Source organism: Canis aureus, chromosome 6 (assembly GCF_053574225.1).
Source record: "Canis aureus isolate CA01 chromosome 6, VMU_Caureus_v.1.0, whole genome shotgun sequence".
In the NCBI taxonomy this organism is placed as follows: domain Eukaryota; kingdom Metazoa; phylum Chordata; class Mammalia; order Carnivora; family Canidae; genus Canis; species Canis aureus.
The window spans coordinates 29,201,027-29,227,522 of record NC_135616.1 but is presented as its reverse complement, the minus strand read 5'-3'; the positions used below and the strand labels follow the sequence as shown (position 1 = coordinate 29,227,522).

Genomic DNA, 26,496 nt, shown 5'->3' with positions numbered 1-26,496 from the left:
CAATGAAGATAATAAAAAGAACACCTATAATTCAATAATTCCACAGAGATCTAGTCACTGTTAATATTATGAACTATAATTTTTAAGAAGCATATGCATATATGTAGTTATGAACATATACAACTTTTAACAAAAATATCATTAAATAGGTCTATCATTAAATAGGTTACTCTGCCACATGCACTTTTATTCAAAAATTAATCACAGACAACTTTTATATCACTAATTTTTCTTCTAAAATATACATTTTAGTCCACGGTAAGACAACGCATCTCTTGTTCAATGGGCCTTTTGCGAATTGAATTCAGATATTCTACAGTTGTTTGCTAATACAAACAAAGCCGTCCTGAACTTAAATAAGCCTGTGAGTGCAGATGTGTACATCTATATTCTTTTAGAAAAAAATCATAGAAGTGGAAGTTCTGAGGGAAATTATTATATACTTCAGAGAGTTTACGGTTTTTACATCTTCTTTAATGAGCTATCTATTCATGTCTATATCTCATATCTCCTTTACTTTCTTTCTTGATTAGGAAACATGCTTTATGTAACAAAAATGTTAACCCTGACTGTTATATATATTGAAAATAGTTGTGCTAGTTTATCTTCATTTTTTTTAAGTTTCTTTCTTTCTACAGATGTTTTAAAATTTTATTTGGTAAATATATCAGTATTTCCAAATATCAGTTTGTTTTCCTTCTTTGATGTTAGAATCATATACAAAAGCACTTCTACACTTTAAAATTACATGAATATCCACTAATATTTCTTCTATTATTTGAAGTTTAAAAAGTATGTCTGTGTTTAAATTATTTGCAATTCAGGACACCTGGGTGGCTCAGCAGTGGAGCGTCTGCTTTCAGCTCAGGTCGTGATCCTGGAGACCTGGGATTGAGTCCCACATTGGGCTCCCTTCATGGAGCCTGCTTCTCCCTCTGCCTGTGTCTCTGCCTCTCTCTGTGTGTGTCTCTCATGAATAAATAAATAAATAATCTTTAAAAAAATAAATTATAAAAAAAAAATAAATAAAAAATAAAAATAAAAAAATAAAAAAATAAATTATTTGCAATTCGTTTTGGTATAATATGTGAAGTATAACCTAATTTTGCATTTATAAACAAAATGATTTCCTACTTTTTTGAGATTGCCTCTGTATCATGTACTAAATCCTGATAGGAAGTATGGCTGGTTTCTAGACATTCTTTCTTTTTTATTGATCTATTTCTGTACCAGCATCATACTGTTTTAATTTTTGAATTGTAAAAATTCATAAGACAAAGAACTAAGTATGTCTTTCTTTTTTTATTTTTGAAATGAGCTACTCTATCATTTATTTTGTTAGAAGAAATATAGTATAGGTTTTTCAAGTTCAGTATTTGGAAAACTTACTGAAATCATTAAGGTTTAATTCAGAAGAATTAGTTTCTCACAGAATTGTATCTTTTCAGATAAGAACATAGGACATTGCTCTATTTACTTGTGCACATACACAAACTCATGCATGTAGGTATGTAAATATATAGCTAGGTAAAGTGTTGTAGACTTCTTTAACTAATACATTTTTTTTCTTATTTCTTGATATTTTTTATTTTGGTTGCCATGGCAAATGGAATCTCTTTTTCTTTATGTGTTCTAAGTGGTTATTGCAACTGTATTGGAAAGCTTTAGAGTTCTTTATTTATTCTGTAACTAAACCGTACTGTATTTCATTGTTAGCTCCCAATAATTTTTTCTTTGATTCACTGAGTTTTTGGAGTAGACAATCTTATAATCTGTAAGTAATGGTATTTTGTCACTTCCTTTACAGTATTTATAGCTCTATGTTTTTATTATCCTATTTCATCAGGTAGAACTTTGGAAACTTGTTGAATAATAGCAGAGCTAGCAGGCATCTCCATTTTTCCCCCCAGAATTTATTGGGAATGCCTCTGGAGTTGTGTAGTCAAATAAGGTGTGCAGAGTTTCAAAAACAAGTTCTTATATGTATTCTTAGTTCATTCTGAAGTTTCCTCTTTTTCACCTTAGTCTGTTTACTTTAAAAGCAAATAGATTTTAACTTTGTGAAACGCACTTTGGCATCTGTTAGGTTAATCTGTTAGGTTTTTGTCTTCCTTTTGACCTATTGGTGGGAGAAATTATATTAATTCCTGTGCTACCAGGTGAATCCATCTTTTTTTTTTTTTTAATTTATTTATGTATGATAGTCACAGAGAGAGAGAGAGAGGCAGAGACACAGGCAGAGGGAGAAGCAGGCTCCATGCGCCGGGAGCCCGATGTGGGATTCGATCCGGGGTCTCCAGGATCGCGCCCTGGGCCAAAGGCAGGCGCCAAACCGCTGCGCCACCCAGGGATCCCTCCATCTTTTTTTTTTTTTTTCTTTTCTTTCTTTCTTTTTAGAGAAGGTGGTGAGGGAGAGAGAATCTTTTTTTTTTTTTTTTTTTTTTTTTTAAGGGAGAGAGAATCTTAACTAGGCTCCCCACCTAGTGCGGAGCATGACACAACCCTGAGTCAGTCTCACAACCCTGAGATCATGACCTGAGCTGAAATCTAGAGTCAGATACTTCATGTACTGAGCCACCTAGGCACCCTAGTTGAACCCATCTTGCACACCTGGAGAAAATGTTATTTGGCCATGACATATCATTCTTCTTATATGGTACAGAATTTAATTTGCTAAAGTTCTGCTTAGCATTTTTGCAGCTATGCTTATAGGTGTGATTATTCTGCTGTCTGTGTGTGAATGCATATGTGTTTGCATACACACATGCTCTTTACCAAGCATGGTATAAGGTTTATTCCTGCTATATTAAAGTGAACTGTAAAAATGTATTTTTCTCTATGATTTGTAACAATTTAGATTTCATGAAAATGTTAGTGTTCCCTGAAGATTTGATAGATCCACCCACAGAACTCTCACCCAGATTGCTTTGTATTTCTAGTCAGTTTCTCCAGGATCAAAAATAATTTTCTTCGCATAATCTACTATGTACCTATCCAGCCTCTACCATGCTGAGGTCACCAGAGAGACACAGGAAATGGTCACAGAAAATCCACATAAAAAAAGATGGTGCACAAAGCAATTCATTCTAAGCCCAAACGGGTGGAATACACAAAGCATTTTGTTGGAATTCAAACTAATTTAGCAAATAGTATTGGCCTCTTTGTCTTGGAAAGTCTTTTGTTGTTGTTCCTTGTTTTGTTTTGCTTTTCTCTGAATGAGGAAGGACTTCAGCTTCATCTCAGACTAGCCACGCTGAGAAGTACCAACAGCACCTGAGCTGTTAGTACAAACTGCTGTTGGGGATATTGACTTGTGCACTAGAAGCACTGGAGGATGTTCTAGCAGAATTGAAAAAGCACACGAGGGCTATAGTGTTGAAAAAAAACCTGGAGTCAGGTGTCCAGGGACCCTGTAATAAGTATGGTCCTTCCATCTCCAATGACCTACTTCTATCCATAGATGCTTTAATGAAAACCTCCAGCCCTTTGACATTAAATGTCAAATAGATAACTTGTAGTATCCCTTCCACTTTTTTTTTTTTTTTTTTTTTTTTTTTTTTTTACTCTTTGAGCCTTTGAGTTTTAAAACCTTGGAGTGTCTCTTGCCCTCTAGAATGGGGCATGGGGCATGATTTGACCCAGGACTTGAGTGAAGAAATGATTTTCACTTTAGCCTTTGTAGTCCATTTCATCACTTAATCATGAACTTCCAACTCTTTGTGAGCCAACAATAGCAACAATAATGGTTTGTATAAGTCACATAAGAAAAAGGCACATCTATATCATGAGTCTATTTACAAAGGGAATTATAGAAGATGTCTGCTTACTAGAAAAAAAATCACCTAAGTTAAGACAGTGAAAGTGCCATTAAGTCATTTTTCCATCCCTCAGAACCTGGCAGGGAATTGTTCCCCGTGGTGCATTTTCCTGCTTCTCTTGCAGCCAGGTTTTAAACATCTTAAGCTATAGCACTACCTTCCCCTCCCCTGAGCAGTGACTATACTGCCTCATAAATCTCTTTGGTCGGAATTCTTTCCAACATAACTCCAGGTCCCTTGTGATGGATTCTTTCTGCCCCTGGGAGGCCCCTTCGTTTTGTCATGTGCTAAAGGAAAGAAAGCAGGAATTGGATTGTGCAAACATCAAAAAGCAAGTCTTGCTATCCTTCGCTTACTTTCTTAGCTGTAAATTGAAAACGTTAGATCTTATAGAATGCAGCACTGACATTAGCACACAGGAAACCTCATAAAGCTCAATTAGTCAAGCATTCCTGGTAAGTTCCGTGACAATGGGAAACTTGAATTTTTTATTCAACTCTGGAAACCCAGAGTCTAAAAGAGTGTCTGGCAAATAGTAGGTGCCTAATAAATACATGTTGAATGCCTGTATAAATGAATGGATCACCACATGTCAGGCAAAATATTATGCCCAGTGGGGATGCCAATAAAATAAACATATGGGAATGCCTGGGTGGCTCAGCGGTTGAGTGTCTGCCTTCGGCTCAGGGCATGATCCCGGAATCCGGGATTGAGTCCCACGTCAGGCTCCCTGCATGGAGCCTGCTTCTCCCCCTGCCCATGTCTCTGCCTCTCTCTCTCCTTCTCTGTCTCTCATGAATAGATAAAATATTTTAAAAAAGAGAAACATATGACTCCTGCCTCACAGAAAACTATGTCCAATTGTGTAGGCATATTTATACTGGAAATTAAGTAGTTTGTGGGTCATCAGGGTTTAAGAGCTATTCTGCAGATTCAGAGGCTATGGAGATGAGGCACAATGTTAGTGGAAGTGGGTCCTAAGTTCATCTAGGGTTGATGGGCAGGTTTTAAATTGCTAGAGGGGAGGGCCAATCCATAAAAGAGACCACTCCTATTTCCATTTGTCCCCTTAACTACTTCTCAGTGCAAGTTTACCTAATTCAATCCACAATTCCTAAGAACCTGGTTTTATAATCTACAATTGAGAAGATGTTAGTCTTTATTCAAATGACATTGCAGCCAGAACCCTAACTGGTAAATCAATGGAAACATGCTGCTCTGATACAAACTACCAAGCCTTTGCGCTACACCCCAAACAGGTTCCCAGAACCTCAGTGACCCTTAAGATCAGTCTGGGGGACACTTGCTATCTGTTAGCAGGTGAGGAATTCTGGTTCTATCTCTCCACCCTTCTCCATATACAGGACTTTCCACCCACAGCTAGCCAGCCCTCAACCCAGCTATTTAGCCTAGGAGTATTTTCTGTGAGCATGTGACAACCCAACACCTAGGAAAGAAGCACAGAGAATCTGTCTTCAGCTAGTGTTGTTCATGTCTATGTGTGTATTTGTGTATATGTTTTTCCATTGCAAATCTCTGGATAAATAGTATGCAGGCCATCACAACATCCCAGAACAAGGAAGCATGGAGCCCATGCGTTGTAATTTTTTCTGTCAGAACAGCACGTGACTGTGGGACTGGCTCTTTGCATAAACTCTCAGGTGATTGCTCATAAGGTAGGTGAATTTGGGGTATCATCAGAATCCATCCTTTGCCTTAAATTGCCTTCTGCCTCAGTTTATCCTAAAGCCAGGAGCTCTCACATTAGAAGTCAAATGTAAAGAACCCCATTTTTTAGAAAATACTGACAGGAGAGATTATACATTAAATTTGTGTTACTTGTTAACATCTTTGCCTGAATTAGTTTATCAACTTAGCTGTCCAGTCACTGAGTTAAACTTTAATGAAATGAGACATAAGAAAGAAATATCTGATTTCTTTTGTTAATGAATTGTGTTCCCACAAAATTCATATGTTGAAGCCTTAACTCATATTGTGACTATAGTTGGAGGTATGGCTTTTAAAGAGGTAATTAAGGTTAAATGAGGTCATAAAGGTAGGCTCCTAATCAGGAGAACAGAAGTCCTTATAAGAAGAGGAGGAGACACTCGGAATGCACAGAGAAAAACAAGTTGGCAAAACGAAAACATGGCCATCTGTAAACGTAGTAGAGAAGAAGCCTCAGGAGAAACCATACTTGTGGACATCTTAATTTTGGATTTGCAGCCTCCAGAATGGTGACAAAATACATTTCTATTATTTAATCCACCCAGTCTATTGTATTTTGATATGACACCCCTAACAAACTAATACAATTTAAATTTTTATTATTAGCTTATTAGTGTTACCAATCTTTAGAATAACCCTTCAAGTCTCACTTTTCCAACTCCCTTCCCCCACAAAAAAGTAAAGAAAACAGGGACACACAGCTCTCCCTGGGGTTCCATTTATTCATCCTTATTATAGCTTTACTATACGGGGTTGAAGATTTTCTAGTCATTCACCTGGTTGTACCAATAGATTGAAATTATTTGGTGGTAAGGACTGTGTCCTTTTCAGTATTTTATTGCTGGCCTGTAGCACAATGCCCATCATATGGTTACACACTCAAAAAAATGTTGAATTCAATCAAATTTAATGTATTGAAAGATTGTTATGCATATTTTAGAGATATTCTAAAGTCATCATTTTCCCTTCAAGAACCCATAGACGATGACAATTAGCATCATGATTGATTTGTTTTGTTATTGTCAAGTGGTTCTTTTATTGTTTTATCTTGTAGTAAGTCTGGAATAAGAGAACATTCTACCAGATAAACGATGGTGCTATATTTATAATTGTGTATATCAAATAGTAAAGTTTCTATAGTCATGTGCAACTGTTCCACATGCTACACAAAATTTGCTACCATGTCACATCAGTGGTTAAAATCCCCAAGGCCATCTTATGGCTTCCAGAGAAACATTCCAACAGACATGTTGGCAGATGTGCTTAGTCTTAACATGGCTCCCACCTAATTTTTTTAAGCCTTGCTTAGCTGCTCCATTGCTTTTTTTTAATTTTTATATTTATTTTTATAAAATAAAACTTTTATTTTTATTTTTATTTTTATTAGGTAGGCTCCATGCCCAGCATGGAGCCCAACACAGGACTTGAACTCACAACCCTGAGATTAAGACCTGAGCTGAGATCAAGATTTGGACACTTAATGGACTGAGTTACCCAGTCTCCCCATTATTCATTCTTTTTAGAACACACCACATTAAACCTTCAAGAAATTCACTATTCCCTCCCTTTGTCCATCTGGAAAAACTCAATTCATATTTTAAAATTCAGTACAAATGTCATATTCTGTGAAGCCTTAAAGATGATGCAAAGCAGATGGTTTTTCCATTATTTTCCCATAGCATTCTGAATATTCACTGAATGTACAGTCTCCACCTTCTGTTACAATTTCATAGAAATGCCAGCCCCCAAAAGTTCAAAGAAATACTAGTAATAACAACATACCATCACTGAAGATGAAACAATTGTCAAGAAACTTAATAGAATTAGATGATGACTTACAGCCTTTGTTTGGTTCCCTATTTTTGTTGCCTAAGATTTCCGATGTAAAACAGATAAGGCATGATAATCCTCCTTTACTAGGTATGCCTTAAGGAGGACTGAGACTAGCGTGGCTTTCAGATTTACAGAAAACTTGGTTCGCTGCAAGATGCTCATCTTCATAATACACATTTTGGTGACAAAATTCTCAGATAAGTTGAAGTTTTTCTGTTGCACCATTAGTTCATTTCCTTCCTTCTTCCAATTGTGTGTCCTTTCTGCATGATAATTGGACAGAGTATTATATAATTCTCACAAGCAATATACATGCCAAATATGATGTTCACTACCAATTTGGAGATTCTTATTCTCAGAGGGCTCATCCAACTATTTTACCTTTGCCCTATGGTGTTTTAGTTTAGTTTTTTATGACATAAACCAACTGCTCTGGAAAATTCTGAGATATACAAGATGTTTCTGACATCACGGAATCCAGTATATTGCTTACATTCATGAGAGGCTTCCTAAATTTCCAATATAAATACATCATATTAGGACTAAAATTTCATAAAACTTACATATTAAATATAGGGACACTGTGGGAAAACATCTAAAGACAAAAGAGAATACAATGCAATGTAAAAGAGTTATCCAAGTCACAAATAAATCAAGGTTTACTATAATTTACAGACATTCAACATCTTGTTCTTGCTCCAATAAATTAGTTTCAATTCATTTTTTATTGTTTCCATTTCAGAACCCTCAATCAGATATGTATCTGCACATGAGACCTACCTGCTTCTATACTCATTTTAGTTTAACTCCACCTGCAGAATAAAACCCAATCTCCCCAGCAATCCATTGCCTTCACATTGTGGCCTGAATTCAGCTTTTAGGATTAGGACTCCAAAGCTTAACCCCACTCTACCTGTATACATGATATTTTATCCTAACCAGACTCCTTGAAAATTTCCAAACACAATATATCTTCATGCCTCTGGGTGTTTTTTTCCTTCTAGCTGTTTCTGCTGCCTGAAATACCCTTCTACACCCAGGTCATGTCTATTCATTCTCAGGGTCCAGCTCAAATTCAATCTCTGTGAATTCTTTACTCCTTCACAGTTAACATAAACTAATTGTTCTTCAGTGGTGTCAGAACACTACACATAGTTCTTTGTTTTCTACAGGTGATGTGCTATTTGACATTTTCATATAGTCTCCATCCTCCTTATTATATACTTAATATCCCCTCTCTCAAGCATCTAAGTGGCGATTTCCCTTCTAACCATCTACCTTATGTTTTCCACTCCTGTAGAACAAAGTGTTATCCTATTTCATGTGAACCAGTCTATGTTGGATATAGACATTAGGATTGTCAGAACAATTTCCATTTTTTTCATAATGAAAGATACAAATATTTAAAGAACTGATAAATTTTACACAAAAAGGTATTTGCTACTAACAATACAGGAAAAGATATTTTCAAGAGAAACAATAAAGTAAATTTTACAGAGACATTTCAAAAAGTAAAAGCAAAGTTATCTCTTATTTTTAAGGCAGGAGTAAGCTATCATCCTAAATTTTCAGAAATGAGCTCTATACTGTGACTTCAAATTGAAGTCTCTAAAAACTTAGGTAGTAGGAAATTTTGCACTTGCGGCAGCCTAGTATCACAGCCCACCTTACACAATTGAGAAAAATGTGTGTGAGCAAGTACAGAGTTCACAAGGAAGGGGAAAAAAAAGATGTATCTCTGAAACTCTTACGGAAACTAATGTGAGGAAGATAGTCTTTGGGATAAAGTGGTTAAGGTCAACATTTGTCTGGTCTAACAGGACAAATCTTTCCATGGATAAGTAAAATTAACTAAGAGACCCTAAGAAGTAACAACCTAGGGACCTTAGTGACTGAAAGAAAATATGCATTGAAAATCATTCTTCAAAGACTCTGAGGAGTTCTATGGAAAAGAAATTCATTCATCTTTGTTTAACCAGCATTTCACAAACTTATTTAAATGTGGAACACAGTTATTTTTCTGCAAAGTAACCTATCCAGCCGAGTTTAGAGAATTCTGCCTGCCAGAGCTCTCCTGATGTTTACTTTAACCAGATGTGTGTGTGTGTGTGTGTGTGTGTGTGTGTGTGTGTGTGGTGTGTAGAGTAGGACCCTGCATACATTGGAGAAGATATCTGATGCCTTGGGCATTTCCTTCTTGAGGAAGTTTGATAAAGAATAAGAAGTCTCAGTTCTTCTTACTCAAGCCCTGCTCTTTCTAGTTGAGGGAGACCATCCTTACTCTCCATTAGCTCTTGGTCCTGCCAAAAATTGGAGACAAAGAAAAAAGACAGAGAAAATTAAACATCAGAGAAAAGAGAGAAAGAAGAATGGAGTGTAAAAATGAAGAAATGCCTTAAAAACTGAATACCAACAGCAAAACATAAAAAAGTCTCTGCCAGATGTAGCCAGCTAAAGTCTAACCAAAGTTTCAGCAGTGGGCATTCCATCTGTCATATCAAAACATTTTCAATACCATCTACCAATACAGCACTAAATTCTGGACTGCCATTAATGTCAACCCATTTATAATTTTGGCCCACAGCAGTACAAAAAGGCAGATGACAGCCTACTATTTCACACCTGCTGTTGAAATGAATAAAAATGACTGAAACCCTTAAAAGCAGAAAAAAGAAGAAAGGGAAAAATAAAGCCAACAACATTGCACAATAAGGCTGGAGAGAATTCCCTGCCTGCCTTGTGTTTTGAATACCAGGCTTTGGCTGATGTGTCCTTTATAGATATAACAGCAGTAAACACAGTGTGCCCCAGGTCTGGAAGCTGACCTGCTTGGGAATAATTTCTTCTCTCTCTGCACTTTCATGACTTCTACTGGTCCACACTCTTTCTCTCTTTGACATAAATGAATATGATACACATTTTTCTATAACACCCCTTTGTGAATTTTGACATACATGGTATTGGGAATGTTCTGAGGGACCTATGTCTTCTGAAATGTTAATATTATTTCTTGTACTTCTTTTGGATTCTCTTTACCATTCTCTCTCTAAAAGTATGCAGCACAATGTAAGGACCATAGAGTGTTAGATATTGGCATGGCATCCAAACTTGCTTTCTTCAACCCACCCAACTATAAGTGGAATGTTTCATATAACTTTGAATAATTAAATGCTACGGTTTCTAATCCTTGGCTTTCTCTGACCTGGCCAAGTGTAGTTATAACAGGCAGCTGACTCTCAAAGCATGGATGGCAGATCTCTGCTTTTATTATAATGTTAAGATATCATTTGCCTTTTTTGCTATCTTGACATTTGCACTGATGGTACTAAAGCTATGGGGGGTGAAATTTCTGGCACCTAAGCAAATAATGTTTGTTTTTTTGTCTAAAAAATTATCTAGTGGTTTCAGTTTAAATCTCAGATTATTCATAAATCTGTGATTTGGCCATTTCAAGAACAAAGAGAAGTTTTTAGTACATTCAGAGTCTCTTAATGCAGCACAAATCCAGATTATGTAGAATGATATTGAATGGAATGTTCCACTCCTGTTAGATTAAAATCAAAATCACAGAGCTGAAAACAAATCCCAAGTACATACCATTCTAAAGTCGTGATGCAGTGCACGTTCCTCTAGAGCTCAGTTCTCTTTCTCAGAACTCAGGCTATATATAAGGAAGATGAAGAATTCAAGAAAATTTACTTAACTTTGAGATAACAATCTTGGAAGATAATGTTATGACTTTTTCTTTTCTCTCCCTGTTGGGGGCGGGGAGTGTTTCAATATCAATATACAATTCTTTGTAGAGCTTGGTGGTATCTGCCAGAAAACTGATTCTCATTACCTGGTTAAGCATCTATTAAGACATCATTCTAGCTGATCTGACCTTGGAACTATTTGAGCAGGTGAAAAAGAATTAGAATCTGTAGACAAAAAGAAGGGACATCCATGCATTCATATCACTGAAGTAGCAAAGGTGTATAAAGTAAATTTCCCTTGAACAATTGTATGCATCAAGCATACACAGGCTTGAAGGGACTTGCATGTATTTAACTCAAAAGGCACCTCTGATATTGGAGGATTCCCCAACAGTAAAATACCTTGTATATTACCAAGACTTAGAATGAAAAGAAATAAAAAAAAAAAAAAAAAAAAAGAATGAAAAGAAATAATGAGAAGCTAAGCCATAGAGGACATTCTCCACATCAGAAAACTTATCTCTTATAAGACTTAACACGTACCCCTCTGAACCACAACTTGAATGCCCACTACACATAGGTTTTCTATAGGTTCACAATTAAGTAAGAAATACTTGATCTTCTCTATCAGTTTCTTAGGAATCAACCCACTAAAGGAGAAAAAAAGAGGAAGTAGAAAGAGAGTGGTATTCAGAAGCAGGCCCCATTTACCACTACAGAGGTCCCTAATGGAAAGAATTGAGTTTTATCTACAAAAAATGACCTGTTCATTCTAGAAGCAGCCTCCTATGTTTTAAGACATGAGAAGATAAATTTAACAGCAAAATTGAAGGTAATAACCAGAAAAAGGAAATAAAACTATTTCTAATTTGTTCCCCCACTCAGTTCAGACTCCAGTCTATCTTTAATAAAGTTGGTTTAGATCTTAAATATGACAATAGTTACATTGTATATGAAATCCTAGTTCGCACAACATTTGTTCTAATAATATTACTCTAGATTTCCAAATATCCTAAATAAATGAAAATGTCTCCTTGTATATAATACAAAATGCCTACAAAGAAGCATTTTTGTATTTTTTTCCCATACAGCCAATATCTTCCTTTGAATCTCACTAATTCCAGCTGTATTGGTTTTTTCATGTCAATGAAGTTACTGTGAATATTTGTACCTGCAAATAACCAATATGCTATATTTGACCAAGTGCTGTCAGAATACTCTAATTAAAAAGAATTGGTCTCTGAAACACTCATCCTTGTCACAAATAGGAAAACCTGTCAACAAGGCATATGATTTGTAGAATACAGGAAAAAAAAGGGTAGCAGTATTATCATCCATCATTACTTGGAGAACATGTAGAGGCAGTCTGGCAACATTTGTCCAGAGAGTGAACAGTAGGATACCTCAATTTTCCTGAATTATCTGCCTACTTTTGAAAGACTCTTTCTGAAAAATACATAGGTTGCCTTGTAAGCTTCTGTCAGGAAGCACTGAAGTCTCAAAAGTGAAACTATGGAATTGTGAGGAACCATAGAAGAGATCTTCAAAGCTATTTAATATAGCCTTCATAATTTACAGGTGAATAAATTCTGGCACTGATAAGTTGAATGACTTGCTCAAGGTCCACAGAACTGTGATTCAGACCTCTTAATTGCAATCTAGCCTTTTTTTCCACTAAGATTCCTGTTCCAAATATACATATATATGTTTTTACCTCAAAAGCATTTTACTTACCTCAGAAACATTTCCAAGTCTGAGTCTAAGGAACTTAGGTGAAAACGGGGGATGGGAAGATTCTTACTGTATAAAAGAACACAGACAGCAACCAAATTGGTAACCTTTCTCTTTCTGTAAAGTACAAAAGTTAAAATTTGCAGCTGTCAAATAAATGAACATAACACCATTATAAGAACAGAACACCATTTCCCAGTTACTCTTAATTACATAAAATGGTACTTTCTAGGGACAAATGAGATTATAAGGACCATGGTCTCCACCCAATTCAAATTTATAGGCTATCATTCACAGGTATGGAATAATCCCAATATTGAGAGAGCAAAGATGATGGATAACAATGGATTATTCTTTCCTCTAGGAAATATTAGGATCTGAGAGCTTAAAGCATAAGACAACTACTTAGATTCATGGTGGGTATTTATAATATCTTGCATAACTTGACAGTTTGTAACAATTGTCAAAGGAAAGAGGATCCGTAGGGGCTGGAGACCAAAGAGAATGTTGGGAAATAGATTGGTTGTTATTGTCAGAAGGGACTTGTTTGGGAAACTTAAGAAAAAATTGACTGTCTGTTGCTGAAAGAGTATATATAGCAGTGAATTGTGAGTGAGAATTGGGGAAGATCAGTCGCAAGTAATGCTGGGGTAAATATAGAAATGGAACCAGAATGAACAAATGCATAAAGGCAGCCATGTTGTTGGGTAACAGTGGGTTTATCAAATATTGACAAACATGAAATGATTGTAATCAGTCACTGTCAAAGGAGAACAGGTCCCCTCCTCTCTTTTACAAATGATCCAATTAAAGGAAACATGTTGGCTATAAAAGTCAAAATCAACAATGCACTATACACTGACAACCCATCCAACATATAAAATCAATAGTGCATTCTGCTGCCATCCAGCACAAAGCGACAGTAGCAACTTCCCACCTCTTTAGTCAAATATGACACTGTATCAATCGATCAAAACTCAGTACTTATCGAGCAAGGCTTCTGAAGAATGCAAACTGCATTGTGCGTCAATCCCCCCCTTCACCCCCGCTCATTTTATTTCGATAAATTTTAACTTAAAGGCATAATACCTGAGAATGTTCTCTTGGCACATAGAGTATTTTTGTTTTTTGTATAATCACCACACAATTTGACACTGACTATATTTATGATAAGATTATAAAAACACTGTAGGGCTAGACATGCAAATGACATTGAATCGGAAACCATAATTTTAGTTCTGTCTCCATACCATGGCTTTGTCCAAATCCTTCATTCAGTGTGACAAACAAGACACAGGTGACTCCAATTAGTCAACAGGCTTTCAGTAGAACTAAAAATAATCTGAAAGGGAAATGAACAAGGATTGGATATGGAACAAATTGTGAGTTTGAGAGAAAAAAGGTACAATTCATAACTTAATATTTAGTGTAGTGTGAAAAGGGCAGTGGAGTGGAATCAGGTTCTGACTCTCTGTGTTCTATAACCTTGAGCAAATAAATCTTCTCTGGATCTGAAACTTCTATAAAGTTAAGGTATTAGACTCAGTGGACTGCAGTAACTATGCAAAGACCAAAGTTTTAGTAATTTAACAGTGTTTTTTAAACATTTCTGCTCCCCCCAAATATTCACAGTCAGAAATGCATCTCCATCATGATAGAGTACATAATATAACAAATAAAATTTCATAGACAATATTTACCAGTATTCAATGCAATGCTCTCTAATATTTTCTCTTCTATTAATTCTCATTTTCTTGATAAATGCTGATAAATCACAACGCTCAGTGTGAAAAACACTGTTTTATGACTCTGCTTTTCTTGCTTCCTTCTCCATTCCTCCCTCCTTTTCACCTTCAGAAGTATCCCTACCCTAAATCTAAAACTTTTATTTTTTGTATTTAGCTGAAGTTGTGTTTTTCTCTAAATAGTTTGTATTTCTCCATCCCATAGGACTACCACAATATAGGGACCCTCATTTTGTGCTCATCGGATATGTAATTAATCCCCCAATTCCTTAGCAAGAGGGTTTGAGAACAAGAGTCATGTGAAAAGGGCTTCTATTACCTGAATTTTTTAAAAAATGTTGGGATAATAAAAGGGCAATTGTATAGTTATTTATTGTTTTTTCCAATTTCTACAATGTGCTAAAAGTATGATTTAAGTAAAATTAGGGATACCAACATTTCATAGAGAGTATTCATTCAAGTAATGAAACTATAAAAAAGACTGGAAGGAACTATGTAATATAAGTATTCTTTTATTTCTTGATAGGAAATTTCTATGTAATTTACAAATGTCTTTTATAATTTATTCTGCTTTCCATATTATGTTTTAAAAAAAACATGTGATACCTTGATAATTGGAGATACCAATATATAATTTTTATATGTATCACATTCCTGAGAACAAAAGACAAAGTATATTAGAAACTTTTGCAAAATGATTTGGGATAGCGTGTCAAATGTATATTGCATGTCTATCTATCTATCTATCTATCTATCTATCTATCTATCTATCTATCTTTTATTTCCTTTCTTAAAAAGAGTTGGTAGTATACTTAGCTTGACTTTAGCCTCTGTTGCCTTTGTATTTCTTAAGGAATTCAGTAGTAAAGTCATTTTGTTACTAATGATAGTATTTCATTTTCCAAAACCCAAGGTAGCAATGTAAAATAAGTCATAGCCTGACTCCTACCTCTTTCCCTTTATCCAGCATGAATTTTAATATGTGTAAGTTATAGATACAATAGCTGCTACCATGGATGCAGGACTGATTATGTGTCAGCTGTTGTTTCTTCTTCATGTTTGTAATCTCATCACTCCTCACAGTTATCCTAGGAAAGAGTTGTTAACTGTTTTACACATGAGGAAACTGAGGATTGAGAGATTAGATAGGTAGATGTTTTAAGTGGTTAAATTCATTTAGCATGAATTTGAGCAACCACAACAAAAACAATCAGATGGTTTTTTCTCTTCATTTTGACTAATTTACAATGTTTGTTGCACTAAATCCTCATGAATTGTTGAGTTAGTACTATCATATTCATAACTTTATGTGCAAGAAAAGGAGACAAAGAAATGGCAAGAGAATCGGTAATAAAGAGTGAAGTGGTAATGTGTATTTAGTTCTCAATAAAAATTCACTTCTCTTCATAAAAATTTTAATCAGATTGTTTAATTTTATCTTTTAAACTTTATTGATTCCCATAGGGGCTTGCAGAATTTTGTCTCCAAGTTTCCTTCCCTTGCAAAAATGAGGCAGGTATGGGTTTACTAATGACTCTGCCTTCTTTTGAAAGACATTTAGGAAAAAGAAAAAATATATATATATATATACATACACACTTTTTAGAAATAGAATAAGGAATCAAAAATATACTTGTTTATCAATATTTTATATTTTTGACTATAAATTGGCAAACAATAATAATTTTACAATATTATTAACAAAATATGAACAAATGAATCTGTTGAAACACTGCCAAGGTGGGACTTATCAGGTCACTTCACCTTCTCTTTAGTAAGTCTGCTCAACTTTCCTCTCTACTACAAAGAGTTCTCTGGTTAGTACTATAGCATCTATATGCCATTGTGCTGTCTTCCTCAGGATTTTGTCTTATTCCATATAAAACTTTTATCAGAAATTCTCCTCTAGGATTTTGATAGATTCCTGTCTCACATTTAGGCCTTTCATATTTTTGTGTTTGGTGTAAGTAAGAAAGTGGTCCAATTTCATTCTTATTCATGTGGCTATCCAATACTCCCAACACCATGTACTGAAAAGACTGTCTTTTTTCCACTGGACATTCTTTCCTGCTTTGTCAAAGATTAGTTGACCATAGAGTTGAGGATCCATTTCTGGATTCTCTATTCTTTTTCATTGACCTATGTGTCTATTTTCATGCAGGTACCATACTGTTTTGATAATTTCAGCTTTGTAACACAGCGTAAAGTCTGTTATTGTGATGCCTCCAGTTTTGGTTTTCTTTTTCAACATTATTTTTGCTATTCAAGGTCTTTTGTCGTTCCATACAAATTTTAGAATTGTTTGTTCCAGCTCTGTGAAAAAATGCTGGTGGTATTTTGATAGGGGTTGCACTGACATGTAGATTGCTTTGGGTAGCATAGACATTTTAACAATATTTGTTCTTCCAATCCAAGATCACAACTAACATCAAAGAAATACAAATTTCTATATACTATAAGAGAATATTTTGAGCAATTATTGTATGGCAACAAATTAGATAATCTGGAAGAAATGGATAAATTCCTAGAAACATATAAACCTACCAAAACTGAAACAGGAAGAAATGGAAAACCTGAATAGACTCAAAACCAGAAAAGAAATTGAATCAGTAATAAAAAATCTTCCAACAAACAAGAGTCTAGGGATGCATGGCTTCCCAGCAGAATTCTACCAAACATTTAAAGAAGAATTAATATCTATTCTTCTGAAACTTTCAAAAATAGAAATTGAAGTAAAACCTCCATATTCACTGTATAAAACCAGCATTACCTTGATATCAAAACCAAAGATCCTACTAAAAAGAAGAATTATAGATCAATATCCCTGATGAACATGGATGCAAAAATTCTCAACAAGCTACTAGCTAATAGGATCCAACAGTACATTAAAAGGATTATTCACCATGACCAAGTGGGATTTATTCCTGGGCTGCAGGGGTGGTTCAACATCTGCAAATCAATCAATATGATACACCACATCAGTAAAAGAAAAGGATAAGAACCATCTGATCCTCTCAATAGATGCAGGAAAAGCATTTGACAAAATACAGTATCCATTCTTGATAAAAAAAAAAACAAAACAAAACTCCACAATGCAGACATAGAGGAAATATACCTCAGCATAATAAGAGCCATATATGAAAGCCCCACAGCAAATACCCTCACTGGGGAAAAAGCTGAGAGCTTTTCCCCTAAGGTCAGGAACACGACAGGGATGTCCACTCTTACCACTGTTCAACTTAGTGCTGGAAGTTCTAGCCTCAGCAGACAACAAAAAGAAGTAAAAGGCATCCAAATTGGCAAAGAAGTCAGTTTCATTCTCTGCAAATGACATGATATTCTACTTAAAAAACCTAAAAGACTTCACCAAAAAATTGCTAGAACTGGTACAGGAATTCAGCAAAGTCACAGGATATAAAATCAATGCACAAAAGTCTGTTGCATTTCTATATACTAACATTTAAGCAGCAGAAAAAGAAATAAAGGAATTGATCTTGTTTATACTTGTGCCAAAAATGATAAGATAACTAGGAATAAACCTAACTAAAGAGGTAAAAGATTTGTACTCTGAAAACTATAGAACACTGATGAAAGAAATTGAGGAAAACACAAAGAAATGGATAGATATTTTTTTTAAAAAGACTTCCATGGATTCATCATTAGAAGGAGCTGGTATGGAGATAATGAAGAAGAAAGTTACCTGAATTCCACCTTCCTCAGAATATGCAATATGCCTTTTAGCATACTCCCAATGAAATAAAACTATGTATAGGAAAGCCCATCACTAAAGATTTCTCACCTCACTTTCTGGGTGGAATCATCCATGAAACCTGGGATGATTAGAATTGGAAGAGACCTTAGAAGTAAACCATTTCAAGTGACAAAATGACGATAACAGTTTATGATATGGTATACAAGGAAATCTTCCTTAAAAACATCTAAGAAAACCCCTGAATGATCTCATAAATGTTTTTAAATTCCATCTGCAAATCCTTCTGGGTACCATGAATGTTTTCTTTGATCTGCCTCTCACAACTAGAAAAGACAAATGGGTCAAGCTCTGAGTCCTCAGTTCCACATCAACATACACAGCAACTGGTTCTCAACAGGGGGGTTCCAGATTAGGTTTTCTAGGAGAAAAACATACTGCTGATTAAAAGCATTGATCCCAAAGTAATTTAGAAACATAACCAAAGAGATGAGAGAGATTCTATATGTTCTTCTATTCTACTCTTTTCTGTGTTGGTGTATCTATTCGACCAATGCAGTGATCTCACACCTTAGGTATGGAATATATTTAAGAGTGGTGGTGGTAAGGAATTTAATGAGGCACTGAGGCTATTTTTTTAAAATCCATACCAGTATGAAGGCCTTAAAAAAAGTTCACTTTATGGTCAAAGCACTCAAGTTAGCAGGCCTACAGTCATTTCAGTGGAGTGAGCCATTTCTGGGACTGCTTTTTGGGATTACCTTCAAAGCAAAGCATGTTGTTTCAACAATTCTCCATTACGGCAGAAGTGTGTCTTTAAACATGGTTTTGGTTTTTCACAATTAAAATGATAAGTGGAATTAATTCTGATAAGTGTGAAATCTGAAGTTATAAAAACATTTGGACTTTAAACAGGCCATGGTTAAAAATTAATGAGAGGGATTTCTTTTATGTGCTGCTGGGAGCAAATTCTGAAAGGAATACCAAGAAAGATTTAGATTCTGACTGCAGGAACTGATTGAATAGGTGTTGTTTCTTAACACTATCAAATTGAAAGGCTAACACTGATTTGGATACAAGAAATGTCTTGCTGTAGGGGAGACTCCAATTTGAACCAAAGAAACCTGGATTAGAATTCCATTTCCTCTATTTCCGATTTGTGGGACCTGGAAACTTAACATATCTGCAACTCTCTTTCCTCATCCGAATACAGGCTCTTTTGAGAGAAAAAATATGCTTTGTATAAAGCACCAGCTCAGTTTTGGTCATGATATATGCTCATAAATTATAGATAGACATTATCCTTAATATTAAGGTACATTTGTTTGGACTATTTATATGGACTATTTATAGTTTGTAGTCACATTGTTATTAGGCTATGTACTGAATGACTATATATATATATATATATATATATATATATATATTCATTTTTTTTTATCTCCCTAAGGTAAAGGCCTGATCTTAGCAAAAATTTCAGGTAGATTTTGAAAGATGCCTTTTCCCTTTCTAACAAAATTTCTTTTCTATGCTACTTTCTGTGGTATATACCTCTTTGAAGATATTCATATGCTTTTTCTAAAATGACCCCTCTCATTTTTCAGCCAGGAGATTTGAGGCACAGAGAACCTCCCTGCTTTATCCAAGGCCACACACAAGTTAACTGTCTTCTAGCAGCAAGTCAAGTGATTTTGCCACTCTACCATCTGCTTCTTACCCTACCAGAGTATTTTTTAAAAAATATTTTATTTATTTATTCATGAGAGGAGAGAGAGAGAGAGAGAGAGGCACAGACACGGGAAGAGGGAGAAGCAGGCTCCATGAAGGGAGCCCAATGCGGGACTTGATCCCGGAACTCCAGGATCATGCCCTGGGCCGAAGGCAGGCGCTAAACTGATGAGCCACCCAAGGATCCCCCTTACCAAGGTATTGAAAGGATTAACATTCACAATGAGCCATCTTTATGTATCTAACTAAACCTGTTTGATCTTCATACCCACAACCCTAATATTAAGTATTATAATAGTCTCACCTGACTTGTGAGAATACTTAAGTTTGGAAAGGATAAGCAACTGGCACAAAGTCAAACGGTGAGAAAGCAGCAAAACTGGGTTTGAATCCAGATCTTCTTGAAAGAAAACACAAATTCCAACATGTCATTTACCACAGAGATAACAGAGCATGGGTGCGCCAGGCTTTAAGAAGCTCTAAAAGACACTTGATGCTATGAAATATGTGAATCACGTGAATCAAAATATGATAGTGGGATGACATTTGTTCATGCTCATCCCCACCTCCACTGTTCATATTCCAGTTCTAGATGTAAGAGATATGCAATCATGTCCTTTTCCTACAAAAGCTTTCTTCCAGCTCGTTGTTGAACTCCACCAGTCATGACCTGAAGAGTGGAAGGGCCACTGAGTTTTGTAGTGATTAAATTTAATGAGTTCTGTAGCCAAGCCATTATATAAATGAGTATATATTAATTTGTTTTTTCCTTTCAAACTTAGCCATGTATGTCTTTAGTCTTTGAAGTACCAGAGCCATTTACCTGTCTGCCTTTTAGGGACACTGATGAGACATTCTCCTTCTCTGTATCCATATTTAGTACTTAGTCATAGCCTCATCAGACACTGGTGTACATCCGTAGTCAAGCTCATTGCCCAGTGAGAAAGCCTGAATAGTTCAGAGCAGTACTGTCCCAGTGCTCAAAATTGGCTCTGTGTGCGAAAACTAGGAGATTGGCTTTCATATGTAGTGGTCATTGGGGTTGGTGAACAGGTGTGTCATCCCATCACATTAAATATCTTCTAAGAATCAGGCTCTAAGGTAGTATAATCCTCCCAGTTCCCAACTATGACACCCTGTCTCCTCTGTCACAAGACTTGTGTCCATACTTTCTTGCCTTTCTTTTGCACCAGAAGTTATAGACATGGAGGAGCTAAGGAGAGAAGGAGCCAGGGATACCTTGGTAGGCTGTTAGTGAAGAGCCCTATAGAAGGAAATATGACTTAAATTAGCCCAGCATCTGTGCTCAGCATCTCAGATTCTCAAACCCTTACAGGGGTCAGATGGACAATAGAGGATTTGAGGGTTTGCAGATCTGGTCCAACATCTTTCTACCTCAGCAGGGCTCACAGTGTTTAAAATGCACATATTCTTTAATAAATAATGCATGGGGGAGACACTTTTCCATAGTAGCCACTCCATAAATGTCTCTTGGCTTGACCAATGGTCTAACAGAGTAAGGATTATAAACCATCTAGCAAAGTGCTGGCATTTGAAAGCACTTTTTATACTCCAGCACAATGTTAGGTACTCTGAAATACATTAGAAGTTTATGAACAGCCTCGGTTACAATTAGCTAAAAGAAATTGCGTGTGGTTTACTTTTCCACTGGAAAAAAAATCCCAACCTCAGCCATTAAATAAAAGGAGAAAATTCATTTCAGCTTCATTTTCTCTCAGCCTGTATATTAATATCTTGATTTCCCTGATAGTATCTAGGCATAAAAGTTATGTTTCCAATTTTTCATTTAGATGAAAGATATTCCACATTGCCTGCTACACCACTAAGGACTAAGTAAATGCTCTTCAGCTTTCCTTTAAAAAAATAATAACCCACACTTATTTGGATGATTTTCTCTACCGTGGCTGGAGAGAAAGCAGTATTGGGGCTGTGGCAACATTGTTAACCACACAAATGACCTTCTAATTGCAAAGACCTCCTGTCTCAACTGGGATATCACTTCTAAAATCATATCCTGGTAATTTATTCTCTCCATTCCCTGAAGAGCTGGCTTGAGGTCAATGTCACCATGTGAGAGACAGCTTCTCTCTTGCTACAGCTACAGTAAACTGTCATTTTCTTTTATTCTTTCATTCTCCTTCCTCCTCCCTTACTAATCTGTTTTAAAAGGAATTTCACATCAGACATGGTCAAATGATGATGATTTCATCTCCTCCAAATGGCCCTCCCTGGAGACGATTAACCAACAATTATGAGTTCCCATGAGATCACAGAGAGGGCCTCTTAGTTGGGGACCAACCACCCCAAAAGCAGACCATGGAACATCAGAAATGCAGTAGTTTCCAATAAATTGCAGAAGAGTAGATAATAGCAAATTATCTTACCTTTTCCCCTCTCTGGAGTATGATCTTACCATTATTAAGATGAAAGTTTGGACTAGAAATCACAAATCTCTCCAGTTCTGGTAGAGAAGTGATCAGAGTGGCTTTCAGCTCTATATCCCACTTTCTATCTCAGTCAGACTAAACTTCTCTAAACATGACTTTCCTCGTGTCATTCACATACCCCAAATCTTTCCGGTTTTTTTTTCTCACCTGTATAGTCCATACTTTTCTGCCCACTTAGGGCTCTCTGTAATCTGGCTCCATAGGACCTGTCTCCTCCTGTCCATTAGAAACCTGCTCCTTCTCATCCAGAAATCTCTATCCCATATCTGTTTTTTACTCCATGACTTCATTTATTTTGTTTCCTTCTTAGGCATGTTCTCTCTATTCTCTCCAAAAGTCACCAATATTTCATACCTATCTTGGTTTTCAGCTCTTCTCTAAGGCCTTTCAAAATTTTGCTGAAATTTTTCTCTAAGCCAGAGTTGGTAAACTTTTTTGTGAAGTGCTATATTTTAGGTTTGGGGGATATGTAGTCTCTATGGCAACTACTCAACTTCATGGTTATAATGAAAAAGTAGTCATAGATGATACATAAATACTTGAGTATGTCTGTGTTCCAATAAAACTTTATTTACAAAAGCAGGTTTTATGATATTTTGCATTAATACTATGATATTATATGACCCTTACTATCAATACCATGAGATACTCTGTTATTTATTGGGTTAAATGGAGTAACAATGAGTAACTAGACTTTTAAGTTTTATAAGTGTAAGAGTATGTCTTATAAGCCTATTATATACTTTATAATAATCATTATAGTACTGAGCATCTAGATTATGGTTCATATAGATTCTGTTTTGAGTGGTTTCTTATTTTTCATTCAATGATCTCATCTATAAAATGGCAGGTTTGGATTAAGACTTCCTCTATCTCTGGCATTTGATGGAGCCAGAATAGAAAGGCTTAAACTTTTTTAAAAAATTAAATAATGGTTTTCTTTCACTTTAAAAAATTATAGTACAGGGGACACCTGGGCGACTCAGCAGTTGAGCGTCTGCCTTTGTCTCAGTCCTGATCCCTGTCCAGGGATCAAGTCCCACATCAGGCTCCCCACAGGGAGCCTGCTTCTCCCTCTGTCCTTATCTCTGCCTCTCTCTCTGTGTGTCTCATGAATAAATAAATGAAATCTTTTTAAAAAATAAGAGATTAGAATATAATACACATAACCTAATATTTGTCATATCAACCATTTTTAAATGTATAGAACTCAGTGCTATTAAGCACAGTTATGAACACTGTTGTGCAACCATCATCCTCATTCATCTCCAGACTCTTCATCTTGCAACAGTGAAACTCCATACCCAAAAACCAAACTTCCCATTTCCCTCTCCCTTTCATTTGCTAGTAGCCACCATTCTACTGTCTCTATGATTTTGACTACTGTACATGCATCCTGTAAGTAGAATTATATAGTAATTTGCTATTGGTTTATTTCACTTAGTATGGTGTCTTTAAAGTTCATTCATGTGTAGCATATGTCAAAATTTTCTTCCTTCTTAAGACTGAATAACAACCCATTGTATATATACCTTTTTGTTTATCCCTTAATCTGTTGATGGGCACTTAGGTTACTTCCATGATTTAGCTATTGTGAATAATGCTGCTATGAACACAGGCATAAAATATCTCTTCAAGACTCTGCTTTCAGTTTTTTTGAAGTATAAATTTCTTTTCTTTAGCTAGTTTTGCATTTAGTTTGTTCTTTTTTGAGTTTACTGAGTTGTAGAGATGGTAGTTTATTCAAGGATCTTTTTGTTTTTTGTTTTTTGTTTTTTTTTTGGTTGTTTTTTAATGTAAGCAGTTATAGCCATAAGTTTCCCCCTTAGCAGTGCCTTCTTTTTACCCTGTAAGTTTTAATATATTGTGTTTTCATTTTCATTTTAAAGTACTTTCTAATTTCCATCATTTCTTCTTTGATTCATTTCTTTTTAAGTATGTTGTTTAATTTCTATAAAATTTTAAATTTTCCAGTTTTTCTTCCATTAGTGAATGTCATCCCATTTTAGCTAGAGGGGTTACTTTGAATGAAGTCTATCTTAAACTCTACTAAGATTTAATTTATAAAATACCATATAGTCTATTCTGGAAAATGTTTGGTAGGTACACTATTTGGTCTTTCTCAGGGACATTTATGTTGGTTTATTTTTTGTTTTTAATGGGCTATACTTCCCTGCTTCTTTGTATGACTTATGATTTTTTTGTTGTTGAAAACTGAGCATTTGAATTTAATAATATGTTAACTCTAGAAGTCTGATTCTTCCCCTTTCCCAAGATTGGGTGTTGTGTTTTGTTTGTTTCTATGGGTGTAGTCTTTATGTTTCTATGCAGAGCATTAGCTTGAAGTGTAAACTTAAGGTCTTCTTGGGTCTTTTCTGAGACTGCACCTTCTTATGGACATGTGTGGTGACTTCTGAATCTCCCTCATATATGTGGTTGATTTTCAGTGTCCTGTTCTTTAATATCTGACACCCAAAAAGAGAAAAATGAAAGAGGAAAAAAAGGGTGCCTTTCTTATAAATCCCCCAGAAATTGCTTTAGCCTGAAGATGAAAGGCTTACAACCATGGGAGTGGAGTGCAACAATGGCTGCCCATCTCTTTTGTCTGGAACTTCCACACTAGAAGTAACAATCAGCAGTTGGAATGCAAATCCCTGCTATTTGGAGGACCACATCCTTATTGCACACCTTGACTCCTGTAAACGATGTGCAGGCTGCTCCAGGAGCATGTACACAGCTGCCTGCCAACGGACTGAAGGGTGGGAGATGGACAGTTCCTCCTGTGTTTAGAGCTGAAATTGACTGAAATAACAATCACCACTAGAGGCTTCCCTTGGAAGTTGGAAGGCTTCAATTAACTCCAGAGTTCTGAAGTAGTCCATTAGATTCTGCTAATCCAATTGTTGTCTTGGTGCTTTTTCACCATCTTCCCAGAATCCTCTTAAAGCCTTAACCTTTTTTTTTTTTTCCAGTGTGAATTGGAGAATTTAGACACTGGTATGAATTGGAGAATTTAAATATCTTCATAAGCTTCTGTCCTTCCAGGAAACTCAAAAAAAACCTAAGGGCTTCTCTCTCTTCACCCACAAAAATTAAGTTTGAGGTTAAGAAAACTGCATAACTGAGTTATGGAGTCAACCTCAAGAAACTTCAGGAGAATCCAATACAAACATTATAAGTTTAATATTTTATCAATAGAGCATCATTGTATTTCACATAGTAATGAACTGAGTCCTTAATTTGTATTCATTTGAGTTACACACTCACACTTTTTTTTTTTCAAAATATGACATTTATTTGTGGTCCTAAAGCAGGAGAATGGAAATCTCTCTCAGAAATCAGAGATTTTTGCTAAAAAGAAAGTCACCTTTCTAATACAATGTTCCCAAACTCCTACCACTGGGTTTGGGCAAGTCAGGACCTGCTGATGTAGTGGGCACAGAAAGGGATTGGAGGTGGAGACTGATGGGGAGAGAATTGCACTGAAGGAGGAGGTAGGAGAAGAACTATGTTCTTCCTTAAATTTAACCATAAAAGAGCCTTAATATACATTTTCCCCCATATCCAAGAGATAAAGAGTCTCATCAGATATCTTCTTTTTCAGCCCTTTGATTTTTCTGAGGACTCAACACTATTTAGTGTTATATCAGTGCAGCAATAACCAAAAATTCAGCAATCTGAAAAAGTTTAAATTTTTCTTTTTTTTTTAAATTTTTATTTATTTATGATAGTCACACAGAGAGAGAGAGAGAGAGGCAGAGACACAGGCAGAGGGAGAAGCAGGCTCCATGCACCGGGAGCCTGATGTAGGATTCGATCCCGGGTCTCCAGGATCGCGCCCTGGGCCAAAGGCAGGTGCTAAACCGCTGCGCCACCCAGGGATCCCTAAATTTTTCTAAGTAAATGACAGTGATTCTCTCTCTCTCTCTCTCTCTCTTTTTATTTTTTAATTTTTTTTAGAGACGAGTGGGAAGAAGCTACTTTCCTGCCTTCTTAAACATAACCCAAACATCACAGTTTAAATCTTGGTAATGCATGCTT

The 26,496-nt window shown here is 35.8% G+C and overlaps 2 long non-coding RNA genes across 3 annotated transcripts in view; one reads left to right on the top strand and one right to left on the bottom strand.

Annotated features, from left to right (window-relative positions):
- The first annotated feature begins 1,652 nt into the window (after positions 1 to 1,652).
- Positions 1,653 to 26,496, top strand: part of LOC144315668 (uncharacterized) — a 72,536-nt gene continuing 47,692 nt past the window's right edge. For both annotated transcript variants that reach the window (XR_013381409.1, XR_013381408.1), the window contains exon 1: positions 1,653 to 1,774. This is a non-coding gene — a long non-coding RNA (uncharacterized LOC144315668). The remainder of the gene's footprint in view (positions 1,775 to 26,496) is intronic.
- On the bottom strand, positions 7,007 to 14,150 carry LOC144315667 (uncharacterized). Its single transcript, XR_013381407.1, has 4 exons — positions 14,056 to 14,150; positions 12,809 to 12,874; positions 10,977 to 11,040; positions 7,007 to 7,642 (listed from the first exon to the last, which is right to left on the bottom strand). It is a non-coding gene; the product is annotated as an uncharacterized LOC144315667 (long non-coding RNA).